Below are 17,301 nucleotides of genomic sequence, written 5' to 3'. Positions count from 1 at the left end.
TAAAATGTGAATATCAATGTACATGGTTAATTTGGTGCTATTTCATGTAATGCAAGATTCCAAGATACCACATAATTTATTTTCAAAGCTCTCTCTGTAAAAAACAGTTAATAAAATACTAAAAATTGGTCGCTGTAGGATTATGTTTATGAACTTTAAAACCTGTTTAACACTCCACACATGACACATTACAATATTATAAGGGTCGTATTATTGGCACACCTTGGGGGATTAAATCGACACCCTCAATACGCATCGCATAGGCCTATACGATGCGTATTGAGGTGGGTTCAAACTTCTATGCCTGCCAAAGGCTGCCATTGTCCCCCACCAAAAAGTAATACGCATCGTATAGGCCTATACGATGCGTATTGAGGGTGTCGATTTAAATTTTTAATTTTTGCAAGGTAGCTTCCTGTCATGCGGTAGCTTTCCGTCACGCGAACGAAGAAGCAGTACTTTGGACATTTGTTGGTCTTCAAACATCTAGGTAACATTATTTTAGAATACCCCTGAATTTATCAAAGCTGTTGTCGAATGAGATACTCCACTGTTGGGTTATCATCTTTCAAACCCATTTTCCATAAATTTATCGATTATGTTTTTCAACAGGGATGTAATGCAATGATTTCTCTCAATTGAATAGACCGACACTTGCTTCATAGGACTCACTTGAATCATCTCGGATGTAATAATAGTACGTTTAGCATCCGTGCCTGCTTGAATTGCAGAAAGCAAACCATAACGAAGATGAACATTGTATTTATCACAAAAGTACTGAGAAACCGAGATAACAGCTCCGGTTTCATCAACTGCAATTGTAATTGATCTTGGAACAACATACTCTTGTTACCATCAATAATCTTGGAATTGATCTTGGAACAACATACTCTTGTTAACAACGGTTCTCCAATTCCAGATCAATAATGTAAGGAGAAGCGTTGAGATAACGTACATCCAACAAGCTCAGAAAGAAAACTTGTGTTTCCCGTAGTCACAAACGATTGCGGTTTGCATTTCGCATAGCCACCGTTTCGGTAGTCAAAAAAGGTTGCGGTTTGCAGATTCAATCTTCATTGCTTCATTAAAATTAACAAGGCGGTCTCTTTGCTTCGTCCACTAGAACTATTTGTGTATGCATTCTTAGGGTTTTTATTATTTGATCAATGATAACGAAGATGAACATTGTATTTATCACAAAAGTACTGAACAACCGAGATAACAGCTCCGGTTTCATCAACTGAAATTGGAATTGATCTTGGAATAACATACTCTTGTTACCGTCAATAATCTTGGAATTGATCTTGGAACAACATACTCTTGTTAACAACAGTTCTCCAATTCCAGATCAATAATGTAAGGAGAAGAGTTGAGATAACGGACATCCATCAAGGACATCGATGATTCAATCGCAAACATCGATGATTGAATCGTCTTGGAAGTACTGAACAACAGAAATAACAGCTTCGGAGAATCGGACCGGCTTTGAAACAAGCATGCCTTGAACGAGTCTAGAACACTCGTAATCCTCAACCGGCTTTGAAACCGGACGGAATCTACAAAGAAACTGTTCGATTTCACGGTTTGTTTGAGAACCTGATTCAGATACACAACGGTCTCTTTGCTTCGTCCACTAGAACTATTTGTGTATGCATTCTTTTGGTAGTTAACAACGCTAATTAGAAAAAAGTCTGTAAAATTAATCATATCGATTGCTATAACATGATGGATGTGACACACACAGATAGATAAGCTGTCACAGTTGTCAAAGACTGTTTGTCGGGTTTCCAATGCTCACACAGGGTGATAAACAACACTGATACGAACACATGTGTTTTGAAATAGGCTTTGTTCTTGGTTTAATGAAGTTACACGTAACATCTAGTTATATTCAGATTTTAAACAATGCACGCCTCAACTGAGATAACGGACATCCATCAAGCTCAAAAAGAAAACTTGTGTTTCCCAAAGTCACAAACGATTGCAGTTTGTATTTCGCATAGCCACCGTTTCCGTAGTCAAAAACGGTTGCGGTTTGCACATTCAATCTTCAAACAAATCAGTTGTCAGAGAGAGAAAAAGGAAGCTGTTATTTCAGTTATTTCTGTTGATCCATAAATTCCAACAAATTATGTCTGTCTAAACCAACCGAAATCCACAAATTCCAACAGTTTCTCCATCGCTAATTTCTCCACTCACTGTGAAATCAAACAGTTTCTTCATAGATTCCGTCCGGTTTCAAAGCCGGTTGAGGATTACGAGTGTTCTAGAGAACTTATCGTGTGTTGTAGTTTGGACATGTGTATATTCCAGTGGTCCTGGTACTATTTGTGACAACTCGAACTTTAGACTTGCTTTGTGTAACGATATGTGTTTATGTGAACCTTATTTGATTAAATGAATGTTACGGTTAAATGTTTAAATGTTGCGTTATTGGACCACACACACACTAAAACCCGATCCACAAGGCTAACCGGTCTCACAAGCCCGTTTGGGCCACACCTTGAATCGGACTCCATTTGGCAACCGAGTTGGGCTCGGCCCACTCCCCACTCGCAAACACAAATCCTTTGGTAAGGGTTTGATTTCTCTCATTGTTACAATTTTCACAACACACACAAACCCTATTGCTCTCTACCTCTCTCTCTCGGCTCGCTTGGAACCCGACGGCGAGAACACCCCTACTCGGATCACCCTCTTCTCCTTCTTTAATCCGGTTAGTGATTATGTTATTGATTGTGTGTTATTGGTTGTTTATTGATGATTGCTTAATACTCGAAGGATTCTTGTTAACATGCTATGAATAATAATATTACTAATCAATGATAGCTAGTGATCATGTAATTGGCTTGCTCATGAAATCGGATATATATGAATGTATCGGCTGTTATGTATTGTTGATCGGATATGATTAGTAACCGAGATCCATGCTAGAATGCATAACTATTGATGAATTGTTAAAGGGTTGTTCATGTTATTGTTCATACGGATTTAGTGTTAAAAGCCCTGTTTGATCGATAATTGTTTGTATGGTAAACTGTTAGTTGTTAATTGATCTATTGTTGATATGAAACTGTTGATAAATTTCGGTGATTGATCTGGTTTCGAAACTGCCTTAGATGTTTGCTAGAATCACGGATAAGTCAATGCAGGAATTATGGAAACCAGTTACACACACACGACACACGGTTGCGACTCAGGTTGCGAGTCGAAACCTCGTGGTCACGACTCGAAACCACAACAGCACCAACCGAGACCATGGTTGCGAGTCCCGTTGCGACTCGTAACCAGACCATGATGAGCCGAAATCACCAGTTGCGACTCGCAACCTCCTGTTGCGACTCGTAATCTCCGGCTGTGACTCGTAACCACCGGTTGCGACTCGAGATCGCTGGTTGCGACTCGAGACCATCATTTACACGCACACTGTTTTGGGCCTACGCTGTCACGGGCCCAACCTTATGACTGTTATGTTATTGGACTTGTTTACATAGTTGCTAATTGGACTGCTTATGTTAATTGGGCCGACTACTTGGACTCGTTACTTTATATGAACTACTGATACGTTTATGTGATTTGCCATGCTCATACTTGATACCATACGTGATACAAACGTGCTACATACGAACCTAACTTGCATAGTAACCATGATAGGACGTGGTTGATTCCTTACTTGTATACTTGAGCATTATACTGTCTGCCGAGCAAACCCAGGTGAGTTCACACTTCTACTAAGGCATGGGATTCCCGGGTAGTGGGAATGGGATAAAGGATACAATTGACTAAGAACGAACATATGCTTTCCTAGACTATCACCTACCATGGTCCTCGGATGTCAGGACGGTTCCGTAGGTTAGGATAACACCTACGTGGTCATATGCCAATTACTGCCTCGGATGTCAGGCACGCACGTAAAACCTACGTGTACGCATTATTTACTTCTATCCTCGGTACAAAGGATACGTACGTGAAACCCACGTACACCCCCGCGTCTCCTATCCTCGGTTATGAAGGATACGTACGTAAAACCTACGTACACCCCATACGCGCTACTGTTCTCGGAAGAAGAACAGGGATGATACGAATAGTTGATACGAATAGTCTAGTGGTCACATAACATGGGAAGCCCCCACCTATATAACTTACTATCGGCCCTGTAGAGCCACCCGTACTTACTGTTACGCACTTACTTACTGTGAACTCGCTCAACTAGTTTGTTGATCATTTCTGTTACATGCCTTGCAGATCGTTAGGTACATGGAGCTTGCACAAGGAGGAGCCGGTCGTTGTGGACAAGGATCGTATTACTTTGATTAGACACTTATGACATTTCAGTATTTTAACTTGGGTTTATAACAATGCTTCCGCTACTTAAACAACGCTTGGTTTTGAAACATCGATCATGTCTTGATGAATTACTTTAATGACTTTTATTATTAAATGCTATGTTTGATATGATTGATGGCTTGATCCTGGTCATGTCACGCTCCCAAGCGGTGGTACTCCGCGTGTGGGATTTTGGGGGTGTGACAGATTGGTATCAGAGCCATTGGTTATAGAGAACTTGGTTTTAATATGGGAAAACGTTTTTATTAAAACCGGACTATAACCAGAACAGTGCTCTCAACGATCCACAACGACGCTTCGCTCCACGTGCAAGACTCGACATCCTAGGTAATAAGGTTTATGTTTATTACCTACTTGCTAGAATTACTTAGAACTTTGCTCGTGGTATGCTTGGACTACAATGCTCATTATTTGCTATTGCTTAAGAACCCTTATGTGCTTACGCTTTTCTGTCATCGCACTATTCTCGAACTTTTCTCACCTATTTCGCCTTTGACATGAAGATCAATGGCTGGAAGAATTAACATGACGCAAGCCCAGTTAGAGGCTCTTGTTCAAGCCCAAGTTGCTGCGGCAGTTGCAGCAGCTCAAGCAGGTAGTATATCCTGCAGTATAGGCACACACTAGGATCCCTAGATCCTACATTCACTCTTGTATTTAACTTCGTCCTATTCGTACACAATAGGTCAACACGCGCAGCAGCCTGTCTGCACTTTCAAGAACTTCATGGACTGTCGTCCAAACTCTTTCAGCGGCACAGAAGGAGCGGTTGGACTCCTCCACTGGTTCGAGAAGCTAGAATCAGTATTCGAGATGTGCGAGTGCCCTGAGGCTCGCAAGGTCAAGTTTGCTACTGGCACCTTGGAAGGAATCGCGCTAACCTGGTGGAACGCGCAGGTGCAGATTCTTGGGTTGGCAGCTGCTAACGCCACCCCATGGAACGATTTTAAGGAACTCATCAAGCGTGAGTATTGCACGCGTGAAGACATTCACAAGCTGGAAGACGAGCTATATAATCTGAAAATGGTTGGGTCAGAGATCGAAGCGTATACTAAACGGTCGAACGAGCTGGCCGTTCTATGTCCAACTATGGTGGACCCTCCATACAAGCGCATTGAGTTGTATCTCAAGGGATTGGCGCCAGAAATTCAGAGCCACGTTACGTCGGCTAACCTCGAAAACATCCAGGAAATCCAACGCCTCGCTCATCGCATCACCGATCAGGCAGTGGAACAGAATAAACTGCCTAAGCGTGCCAGCGCTACTACTACAGTCACTCCTTCAGCTACTCCCGTTAACCTCAGTGACAACAAGAGGAAATGGGAGGGGGATTCAAGCAAAGCATCAGTTTCGGTTCAGTCCCAGAATCAGCAGCGAAAGACTGACAACTATCAAAGCCCTAACCAGCAGTCGTCAGGTAGCCACAGGCAGGGTGGATATCGCGGAAATCTTCCAAAGTGCAACAACTGCAACAAGCACCACAACGGTCAGTGTAACAAGGGTCGTTGTCAAAGATGCCTCAAGATGGGTCACGAGGCCAAAGACTGTAGAAGCCTTCGTCCTGCGAACCAGAATCAGCAGCAGCCTCACGCTCAGCCTAACCAACAACAGGGCAACAAGGGATGCTACAATTGTGGTGCTGAAGGCCACATCAAAAGACACTGCCCACAGCTCAACAGGAACCAGAACAACAACAACAACCAGGGCAATGGCAACAACAACAATGGGGGAAACAACAACGGCAACGAGGCAAGGGGCCGTGCATTCGTACTAGGTCGTGGCGACGCAGTGAACGATCCCAACGTTGTTATGGGTAAGTTTCTCCTCGACAATATTTACGTTACTGTTTTGTTTGATTCGGGTGCGGATACAAGCTATATGTCTGTGAAAATGTGTCAACTGTTAAAACGTGCACCAACACTTTTACCCACCAAACATGTAGTAGAGTTAGCTAACGGTAAAAGTCTAGAAGCCACGCACGTAGTTCAGGGTTGTAACCTTATTCTAGCTGGTCAAGCCTTCTCTATTGATCTCATTCCCATAGTTTTGGGTAGCTTCGACGTCGTGATTGGGATGGATTGGTTATCCCAACACCAGGCAGAAATCCTATGCAGCGAGAAGATTATTCGCATTCCTCGTTTTGGTCAGGAACCTCTTGAAGTTCAAGGCGACAAGAGTGGTGCAGTGGTTGGCATCATCTCTTTCTTGAAGGCTCAGAAGTGCTTACGTAAAGGTCACACAGCCATTTTGGCTCTTGTTTCGGACGCGTCAGCAAAGGAAAAGAAATTGGAGGATATTCCAATTGTACGCGATTACCCTCAGGTGTTTCCTGAAGATTTACCTGGCTTACCGCCTCATCGTCAGGTTGAATTTCAGATCGAGCTCGCTCCAGGAGCAGCACCCATAGCTCGCGCACCATATCGTCTAGCTCCATCAGAATTGGAAGAATTGTCAAAGCAGCTGCAAGAACTCTTGGAAAAGGGTTTCATTCGTCCAAGCTCTTCGCCTTGGGGAGCTCCAGTGCTTTTCGTGAAGAAGAAAGACGGTACGTTCAGGATGTGCATAGACTACAGGGAACTGAACAAGGTGACGGTGAAGAACCGTTATCCTCTTCCACGCATAGACGACTTATTCGACCAGTTGCAAGGGTCGTGTTACTATTCCAAGATCGACCTACGGTCAGGTTATCACCAACTGAGAGTCCGCGAGGAGGACGTCTCTAAGACAGCATTCAGAACTCGCTATGGTCACTACGAGTTCTTGGTTATGCCGTTCGGACTTACGAACGCACCTGCAGTTTTCATGGATCTTATGAACAGGGTGTGCAAACCCTACCTCGACAAGTTCGTTATTGTTTTCATCGACGACATCCTGATTTACTCCAAGAGTCAGGAGGAACACGAGCAGCATCTACGCCTTATATTGGAACTCCTTCGGAAGGAACAGCTGTACGCTAAGCTTTCTAAATGCGACTTCTGGCTTCGTGAAGTCCACTTCTTAGGCCACGTGGTAAACAAAGATGGGATTCACGTCGATCCATCCAAGGTAGATTCGATCAGGAACTGGCCTGCACCGCGTACACCGACAGAAATACGCCAATTCTTGGGTTTGGCGGGTTACTACAGACGGTTTATTAAAGACTTTTCAAAGATCGCGCAACCACTTACGCTACTGACACAGAAGGGTGTCACCTACCGTTGGGGCAACACGCAGGAAACTGCTTTTCAGTATCTAAAGGATAGGCTCTGCAGCGCACCTATTCTTTCATTGCCAGAAGGCACAGAAGACTTCGTAGTATATTGTGATGCATCCATCCAAGGTCTTGGATGTGTGTTGATGCAACGTGATAAAGTGATAGCCTACGCTTCTCGGCAACTCAAGGTTCACGAACGCAACTACACGACGCACGATTTAGAGCTGGGAGCTGTCGTTTTCGCGCTTAAGATATGGCGACACTACCTGTACGGTACCAGATGCACGATTTACACCGATCACAGGAGTCTTGAGCATATCCTTAAGCAGAAGGATTTGAACATGCGCCAATGACGATGGGTCGAGTTACTTAACGACTACGAATGCGCCATCAAGTACCATCCAGGCAAAGCCAATGTTGTGGCTGACGCCCTGAGTCGAAAGGACACCTTACCAAAGCGCGTGCGAGCACTACAGCTTACGATTCAGTCTAGTCTTCCTGCACAGATACGGGATGCTCAGGCAGAAGCATTGAAGCCCGAAAACGTCAAGGCTGAAGCCTTACGCGGCTCACGGCAGCAAATGGAACGGAAGGCAGACGGCGCCTACTACGTAACGGGCCGGATTTGGGTCCCACTTTATGGCGGTTTACGCGAACTTGTAATGGATGAAGCTCACAAGTCTCGCTACTCAGTACATCCAGGGTCGGATAAAATGTACCATGACATCAGCACTACATATTGATGGCCTAGTATGAAGGCCCACATCGCTACGTACGTTGGAAAATGCTTGACCTGTGCGAGAGTCAAAGTTGAATATCAGAAACCAGCTGGTCTACTTCAGCAGCCTAAGATACCTCAATGGAAATGGGAAGAAATTTCCATGGATTTTGTTACAGGCTTACCTAGATCTCAGCGTGGGAACGATACAATATGGGTCATAGTTGATCGACTCACCAAGTCTGCACACTTCCTGCCGATTAAGGAAACGGACAAGTTCTCCACTCTCGCAGACGTCTATCTTAAAGAAGTTGTTTCGAGGCACGGAGTGCCCAACTCTATTATTTCGGATCGCGATGCACGATTCACGTCAGAGCTATGGCAGGCAATGCATAAATCTTTCGGCTCACGATTAGACATGAGCACAGCATATCGTCCTCAGACGGATGGACAGTCTGAGCGAACGATCCAAACTCTAGAAGACATGCTTCGGGCATGCGTTATCGATTTCGGCAACGGCTGGGAAAAGCATCTCCCTTTGGTGGAGTTCTCGTATAATAACAGTTATCACACCAGCATACAAGCCGCTCCATTTGAGGCATTGTACGGGCGTAAATGCCGGTCACCTCTCTGTTGGGCAGAGGTGGGAGATAGTCAGATTACGGGTCCAGAGATTGTAGTGGACGCCACAGAAAAGATTACACAGATACGACAACGCATGGCGGCAGCACGCGACCGTCAGAAAGCCTACGCGGACAAGCGTAGAAAGCCTTTGGAATTTGAGGTCGGAGACCGGGTTTTATTGAAAGTCTCACCCTGGAAGGGTGTGGTACGTTTTGGCAAACGGGGCAAACTGAATCCGCGGTACGTCGGACCATTCGAAATCTTAGAAAAGATTGGCAAGGTAGCCTACAAGTTGAACCTACCAGCTGAACTCGGAGCAGTTCACAACGTCTTTCACGTATCGAACTTAAAGAAGTGCCTATCAGATGAAAACCTCATCATTCCTTTCAAGGAACTTACTATCGACGAGCGGTTGCAGTTCGTCGAGGAACCAGTTGAAATCACGGACCGGGATGTGAAGGTCCTCAAAAGCAAGAGAATCCCTCTTGTTCGAGTTCGTTGGAACTCCAAACGTGGCCCAGAGTACACCTGGGAATGCGAAGACAGAATGACAGAAAAGTACCCCCAGTTATTTGAAACCAATGCAACCACTACTGAGGCTGAAGCTACTACTTCGGAATTTCGGGACGAAATTCCAGATCAACGGGGGGAGGATGTGACACCCCAGGAAAACCAGTGAATGCTATAACTTACCTAGCTTCCTCAGTGAGTGCATACCAAATTTCGGGACGAAATTTCCAATTAGTTGGGGATAATGTGACAACTCGAACTTTAGACTTGCTTTGTGTAACGATATGTGTTTATGTGAACCTTATTTGATTAAATGAATGTTACGGTTAAATGTTTAAATGTTGCGTTATTGGACCACACACACACTAAAACCCGATCCACAAGGCTAACCGGTCTCACAAGCCCGTTTGGGCCACACCTTGAATCGGACTCCATTTGGCAACCGAGTTGGGCTCGGCCCACTCCCCACTCGCAAACACAAATCCTTTGGTAAGGGTTTGATTTCTCTCATTGTTACAATTTTCACAACACACACAAACCCTATTGCTCTCTACCTCTCTCTCTCGGCTCGCTTGGAACCCGACGGCGAGAACACCCCTACTCGGATCACCCTCTTCTCCTTCTTTAATCCGGTTAGTGATTATGTTATTGATTGTGTGTTATTGGTTGTTTATTGATGATTGCTTAATACTCGAAGGATTCTTGTTAACATGCTATGAATAATAATATTACTAATCAATGATAGCTAGTGATCATGTAATTGGCTTGCTCATGAAATCGGATATATATGAATGTATCGGCTGTTATGTATTGTTGATCGGATATGATTAGTAACCGAGATCCATGCTAGAATGCATAACTATTGATGAATTGTTAAAGGGTTGTTCATGTTATTGTTCATACGGATTTAGTGTTAAAAGCCCTGTTTGATCGATAATTGTTTGTATGGTAAACTGTTAGTTGTTAATTGATCTATTGTTGATATGAAACTGTTGATAAATTTCGGTGATTGATCTGGTTTCGAAACTGCCTTAGATGTTTGCTAGAATCACGGATAAGTCAATGCAGGAATTATGGAAACCAGTTACACACACACGACACACGGTTGCGACTCAGGTTGCGAGTCGAAACCTCGTGGTCACGACTCGAAACCACAACAGCACCAACCGAGACCATGGTTGCGAGTCCCGTTGCGACTCGTAACCAGACCATGATGAGCCGAAATCACCAGTTGCGACTCGCAACCTCCTGTTGCGACTCGTAATCTCCGGCTGTGACTCGTAACCACCGGTTGCGACTCGAGATCGCTGGTTGCGACTCGAGACCATCATTTACACGCACACTTTTTTGGGCCTACGCTGTCACGGGCCCAACCTTATGACTGTTATGTTATTGGACTTGTTTACATAGTTGCTAATTGGACTGCTTATGTTAATTGGGCCGACTACTTGGACTCGTTACTTTATATGAACTACTGATACGTTTATGTGATTTGCCATGCTCATACTTGATACCATACGTGATACAAACGTGCTACATACGAACCTAACTTGCATAGTAACCATGATAGGACGTGGTTGATTCCTTACTTGTATACTTGAGCATTATACTGTCTGCCGAGCAAACCCAGGTGAGTTCACACTTCTACTAAGGCATGGGATTCCCGGGTAGTGGGAATGGGATAAAGGATACAATTGACTAAGAACGAACATATGCTTTCCTAGACTATCACCTACCATGGTCCTCGGATGTCAGGACGGTTCCGTAGGTTAGGATAACACCTACGTGGTCATATGCCAATTACTGCCTCGGATGTCAGGCACGCACGTAAAACCTACGTGTACGCATTATTTACTTCTATCCTCGGTACAAAGGATACGTACGTGAAACCCACATACACCCCCGCGTCTCCTATCCTCGGTTATGAAGGATACGTACGTAAAACCTACGTACACCCCATACGCGCTACTGTTCTCGGAAGAAGAACAGGGATGATACGAATAGTTGATACGAATAGTCTAGTGGTCACATAACATGGGAAGCCCCCACCTATATAACTTACTATCGGCCCTGTAGAGCCACCCGTACTTACTGTTACGCACTTACTTACTGTGAACTCGCTCAACTAGTTTGTTGATCATTTCTGTTACATGCCTTGCAGATCGTTAGGTACATGGAGCTTGCACAAGGAGGAGCCGGTCGTTGTGGACAAGGATCGTATTACTTTGATTAGACACTTATGACATTTCAGTATTTTAACTTGGGTTTATAACAATGCTTCCGCTACTTAAACAATGCTTGGTTTTGAAACATCGATCATGTCTTGATGAATTACTTTAATGACTTTTATTATTAAATGCTATGTTTGATATGATTGATGGCTTGATCCTGGTCATGTCACGCTCCCAAGCGGTGGTACTCCGCGTGTGGGATTTTGGGGGTGTGACACTATTTGTGTATGCATTCTTTTGGAGAACTTATCGTGTGTTGCAGTTTGGAAAGATGGCCGAACAGAGATTTGAATAACAAACTGTGGAGAACTTGTTTGCGTTATCCATCAACATAAGCCGGTGAGGCATTTGAGCTTGAATGTTTCGAATCATCATAGAAGACGTGTCGGGTTCTTCTGCTAGTGGTCGGGCTTCCAATGCTCACACAGGGTGATAAACAACGCTGATATCATCATAGATGCGTTGGGATTCATGGGTTTATGAGTCAAAGTTAACATTCTCTTTAATCTATTAGAACGATCCTTGGTTTGTCACGTACATGCGTTTAATTCCCAACATCCTTGTAGGGTTTAGAATTTTTGAAGCTTGCATCCACCACAGTGAATATTAACTTTGTTGGAATTTGTGGATCAACAGAACTAACTGAAATAAATGTTTGTCAAATGTGAATGCACGCAATGAATTTGACAACTTTGGGTATATTCGAAACCAAGTAAAATACGTTGGGTATATTCGAAACCAACAAAAATACGTTAATAAAATACCCTAAAATACGTTAAAATACGTTAAAATACGCTACAATACGCTAAAATACGCTAAAATACATTAAAATACGCTAAAATACGATAACTTACGCTAAAATACGCTAACTTACGTTACAATACGCTAAAATACGTATAAAAACGCTAAAATATGCTAAAATACGTTAACATACGCTAAAATACGTAAAAGATACCCTATAATAGGTTAAAATAAGCTAAAATACGTTAGAATACGCTCAAATACGTCAAAAATACTATTAAATACGCAACAATATGTTAGAATACGTCAAAATACGCAACAATACGTCAAAGTACGCGACTAACGATATTTCGACACACGTATACATATAATACGGCACTATGGAGTACAAGTGGATTTCAAACAAAACTGTAGGTAATCATAGAATACGATATTCGCACGCAACCGAACGGCACCGAAACGACTTATGTTGAAGGTATACGTAATAAAACGACAAAATATGCAAAAGTTTGACAAAAAACGAGACATATACGCGTCGAACCGAGGGAAACACGATAACACTAAATTTGAAATAATGCCATATACGATCGTATAGGCCTAGGTTGTATCGTATATCAGCTTAATACGAATCGTATAGGCCTATACGATTAGTATTAAACTTTGAATTTTCTCAAAAATACCCCTGAATTTATCAAAAAACAAGGGGTATTTCAGTAACATCATCGATTAATACGCATCGTACAGGCCTATACGATGCGTATTGAACTATAAATTTCTCAAAAATGTTTTTCAAATCAAGAGTTCCATCATTACAACCACTAGTTTTCAACAGGGATGTAATGCAATGATTCCTCTCAATTGAATAGACAGACACTTGCTTCATAGGACTCACTTCAATTTGTGGATTTCGGTTGTTTTAAGAAACTTAACAAGAGAAGCAACTAAAAAAGCGTTTGGTTCAGAAACTTAACAAGAGAAGCAACTAATTCGAAGAACCTTGCATTAGACACAATTTGTTGGAATTTGTGGATTTCGGTTGGTTCAGATCTCTATTCGGTCATCTTTCCTCTCAAAGAAGGATGAGATATCGGCAGTTAGCTCAAAGAAGTTTCTCTCAATCAGGTGTTCCATTAGATTTTCCCTTTTAACAATGTCCTGTTAATTGTTGGAAATTTGTGGATTTCGGTTGGGTCAGACAGACACATTTTGTTTTCAACGGGGATGTAATGCAATGATTCCTCTCAATTGAATAGACAGAAACTTGCTTCATAGGACTTACTTGAATCAAACAGGCATGCCTCAAACACTTAACATTTTTAGAAGTTTTCAACAAAATTTCATTCTGCTGTGAACTTGTTCTCTATGAAATGTCTCACTTAACAAGAGAAGCAACTAAAAAAGTGGTGAACGGTATTTAACGTACACACCTTGAAGTACTGAATCAACATAAATAACTGAAATAACACATTCGGATTCTATTAACCCACGATTGTTTGGAATTTGTAGACAGACACTTGCTTCCTAGGACCCACTTGAATCGTCTAGGAAGTACTTAACACTAGAAGGATGATATATCGGCAGTTAGCTCGAACAAGTTTCTCTCAATCAGGTGTTCAATTAGATTTTCCCATTTTAACAATGTCCTGTTAATTGTTGGAAATTTGTGGATTTCGGTTGGTTCAGACAGACACAATTTGTTTTCAACGGAGATGTAATGCAATGATTCATCTCAATTGAATAGATAGACACTTGCTTCATAGGACTCACTTGAATCGTCTCGGAAGTACCGAACAACAGAAGGATGAGATATCGGTAGTTACGAGATTCTTCGAGAATTAGAAAAGGAGAAAATACGGAATGGAAAGGGTAGTATGAGTCTGAGTCCATTGTGGTTCGTGTTAGGTTTGTATTTCCCATAGCCATTGTTTCCGTAGTAAAAAACGGTTGCGGTTTTCCACATTCTCGGTTGAAGATGTAATTGCAAGTCTGTTTGTCGGGCTTCCAATGCTCACACAGGGTGATAAACAATGCTGATATTGAACAGATTATTGAACCAAGAAAGTCATTGGACTGCCGCAGATGAAGTCAAATGTGATCAAACTTGGACATCAGGCGTAAATCTTGAAGAAACGGAACATAATCCGAGATTGTCTAAAGAAGCGCTTTTATCATGTGTGATCCAGAGGTCGGTCTCGGGTGGGCATAAGATCCGTGGGCCCTATTGTCGGATATGTGACTCAAGAAAGTCATTGGACTGCCGCCGATGAAGTTAAATGTGATCAAACTTGGACATCAGACGTAAATCTTGAAGAAACGGAACATAATCCCAGATTGTCTAAAGAACCGCTTTTATCATGTGTGATCCAGAGGTCGGTCTCGGGTGGGCATAAGATCCGTGGGCCCTATTGTCGGATATGTGACTCAAAAAAGTCATTGGACTGCCGCCGATGAAGTCAAATGTGATCAAACTTGGACATCAGACGCAAATCTTGAAGAAACGGAACATAATCCCAGATTGTCTAAAGAAGTGCTTTTATCATGTGTGATCCAGAGGTCGGTCTCGGGTGAGCATAAGATCCGTGGGCCCTATTGTCGGATATGTGACTCAAGAAAGTCATTGGACTGCCGCAGATGAAGCCAAATGTGATCAAACTTGGACATCAGACGTAAATCTTGAAGAAATGGAACATAATCCCAGATTGTCTAAAGAAGCGCTTTTATCATGTGTGATCCAGAGGTCGGTCTCGGGTGGGCATATGATCCGTGGGCCCTATTGTCGGATATGTGACTCAAGAAAGTCATTGGACTGCTGCAGATGAAGTCAAATGTGATCAAACTTGGACATCCGACGTAAATCGTAAATCTTGAAGAAACGGAACATAATCCCAGATTGTCTAAAGAAGCGCTTTTATCATGTGTGATCCAGAGAAGACGTATCGGGTGAGTTGTGGTTGATTTATAGGAGGAGGTTATGAAACAAATATATGTTGATGCGAATTTAAAGGAGAATACTGACAGAGGTGCTGGTCTTTTCTCCCATTGTGCAAACTTGAAAAATCTCACCATAACACATCTAATATGACACATGACAAAAGCGCTTCTTTAGACAATCTGGGATTATGTTCCGCAAATTGGGAACCACATATTCGTGTGTAAAAGCTTCGAAAGATGACTGAATAGAGATCCGTATACACCCTTGGTATTTGTTTACCACATGACACATTATAAAAGCGTTTCTTTAGACAATCTGGGATCATGTTCTGCAAATTGGGAACCACATTGTAGACTAGTTGGCTTGAATGGTTTTAATAATACTTGAAAATGGAAATAATCGTGTCAAGATCTATATCAATCATATCATCGACAACAAAAAATAAATTCAAAAAAAAACAGTGGCCTGATACGCATCATATGGCCCGCCGCCAGACATAACATGCACCTGTCAGTCTGCCATGTTTTTTACGTTAATTCAATACGCATCGTATAGGCCTATACGATGCGTATTGAATTGAAAAAGTGTGTAGATAGACAGGGGGTGTGCCATTAGAAAACCCCTATTATAATTGCATGATTTATGGATTTCATCATATGGTACTCTTCCCCTTTTGTGATTAATTACCTCTTTCTTTCTTGATTTACGTCCTAGTACGTCTTTATATGCTTATTCTATGAGTAAATATTTTTTAATTAAAGATGACAAAATGTCTTAAACCATAAGAATCCAGTCTCATAATATAGAATAATAATAATGAGACACTGAAAAACAAACTTTTGCTACTGAAAAAAATATATATATACTTTAAATTGGACATATATTATTCACAGTTGTTGGTTAATGGGTTTAGATAATTAAGTCTTTGCTAGGAGTACAACTTTTTTTCAACGTTAAAAGAATATAAGATGTCTCAAATCATAAGAATTTAATTTCATACATTTAAACATATCGTAACTAAGAACAATAAAAACATACTTTTGCTACAGAAACAGGATACAATTAATAAACTCCATTACATAGTTTACAACACAACACATTGTTATAATATATATATATAAATATATATATATATATATATATATATATATATATATATATATATATATATATATATATATAGAGAGAGAGAGAGAGAGAGAGAGACACACACACATAACTAGCATTTTAATCAATAGGATGTTCCCTGGGATTTATCTTTTTTTATCCTTCACATTATTAACCATTTTTTTGACGGAACCAGCCACAAATTCACCCATCCTTGTGGAAACATACTTCTTTTTGGCAGGGATAACGGATGCAGGTTTCACCTTTGAGGTCCCTCCTTCCTTGGTGTTTGTTTTATGGTAGCTTTGCTTGTTATCTGCCATTGCTATTTTCTTTTGCAAAGCTTTTCCCCGATCACCGGAGACTATTCTATTGCTTTGTATCAAACCAAATAACCTTTGCAATTCACAAAGGATGATATGTTAGTCGTGTTTATATAGAAGTAGTAGAGTTCCCCCAACTCCACAAATGATATGTGCGAGTCCACCAATGTCCTCGAACTTACACATAATTTTCATTGTTGTTGTTTGCTAATTTACATAGTTTGTGTTTTTCTTAGTATTTGATTTTCAAGTTTCAAATATTGATGATTGTTGTGTGAGAGCACTTATCTTTCATTATCCTGGAACTTTATCATAAATTTCATGGTTGATGTAGGTAGAACTTGAATTGTATAAAGATGTCATGGTTGATGTAGGTAGAACTTCAATTGTATAAAGATGGGTGTGCATGGGTGTGTGCTAACGTGTGTTACATTATAGACTACAAACAACAACTACTAGAAAAGGGCAAATTTTCCTATGTAATTTTCTGATAAAATATTTTTGTTTTCGGAAATTCCTACAATTTTTCTAAGAAAAGATTATTTTTTTTTTTTTCAAAATGAAATGGCAAAGAG

This window comes from Helianthus annuus, chromosome 11 (genome assembly GCF_002127325.2).
Source record: "Helianthus annuus cultivar XRQ/B chromosome 11, HanXRQr2.0-SUNRISE, whole genome shotgun sequence".
NCBI classification, from domain to species: Eukaryota; Viridiplantae; Streptophyta; class Magnoliopsida; order Asterales; family Asteraceae; genus Helianthus; species Helianthus annuus.
Note: the sequence above shows the minus strand (reverse complement) of the source record.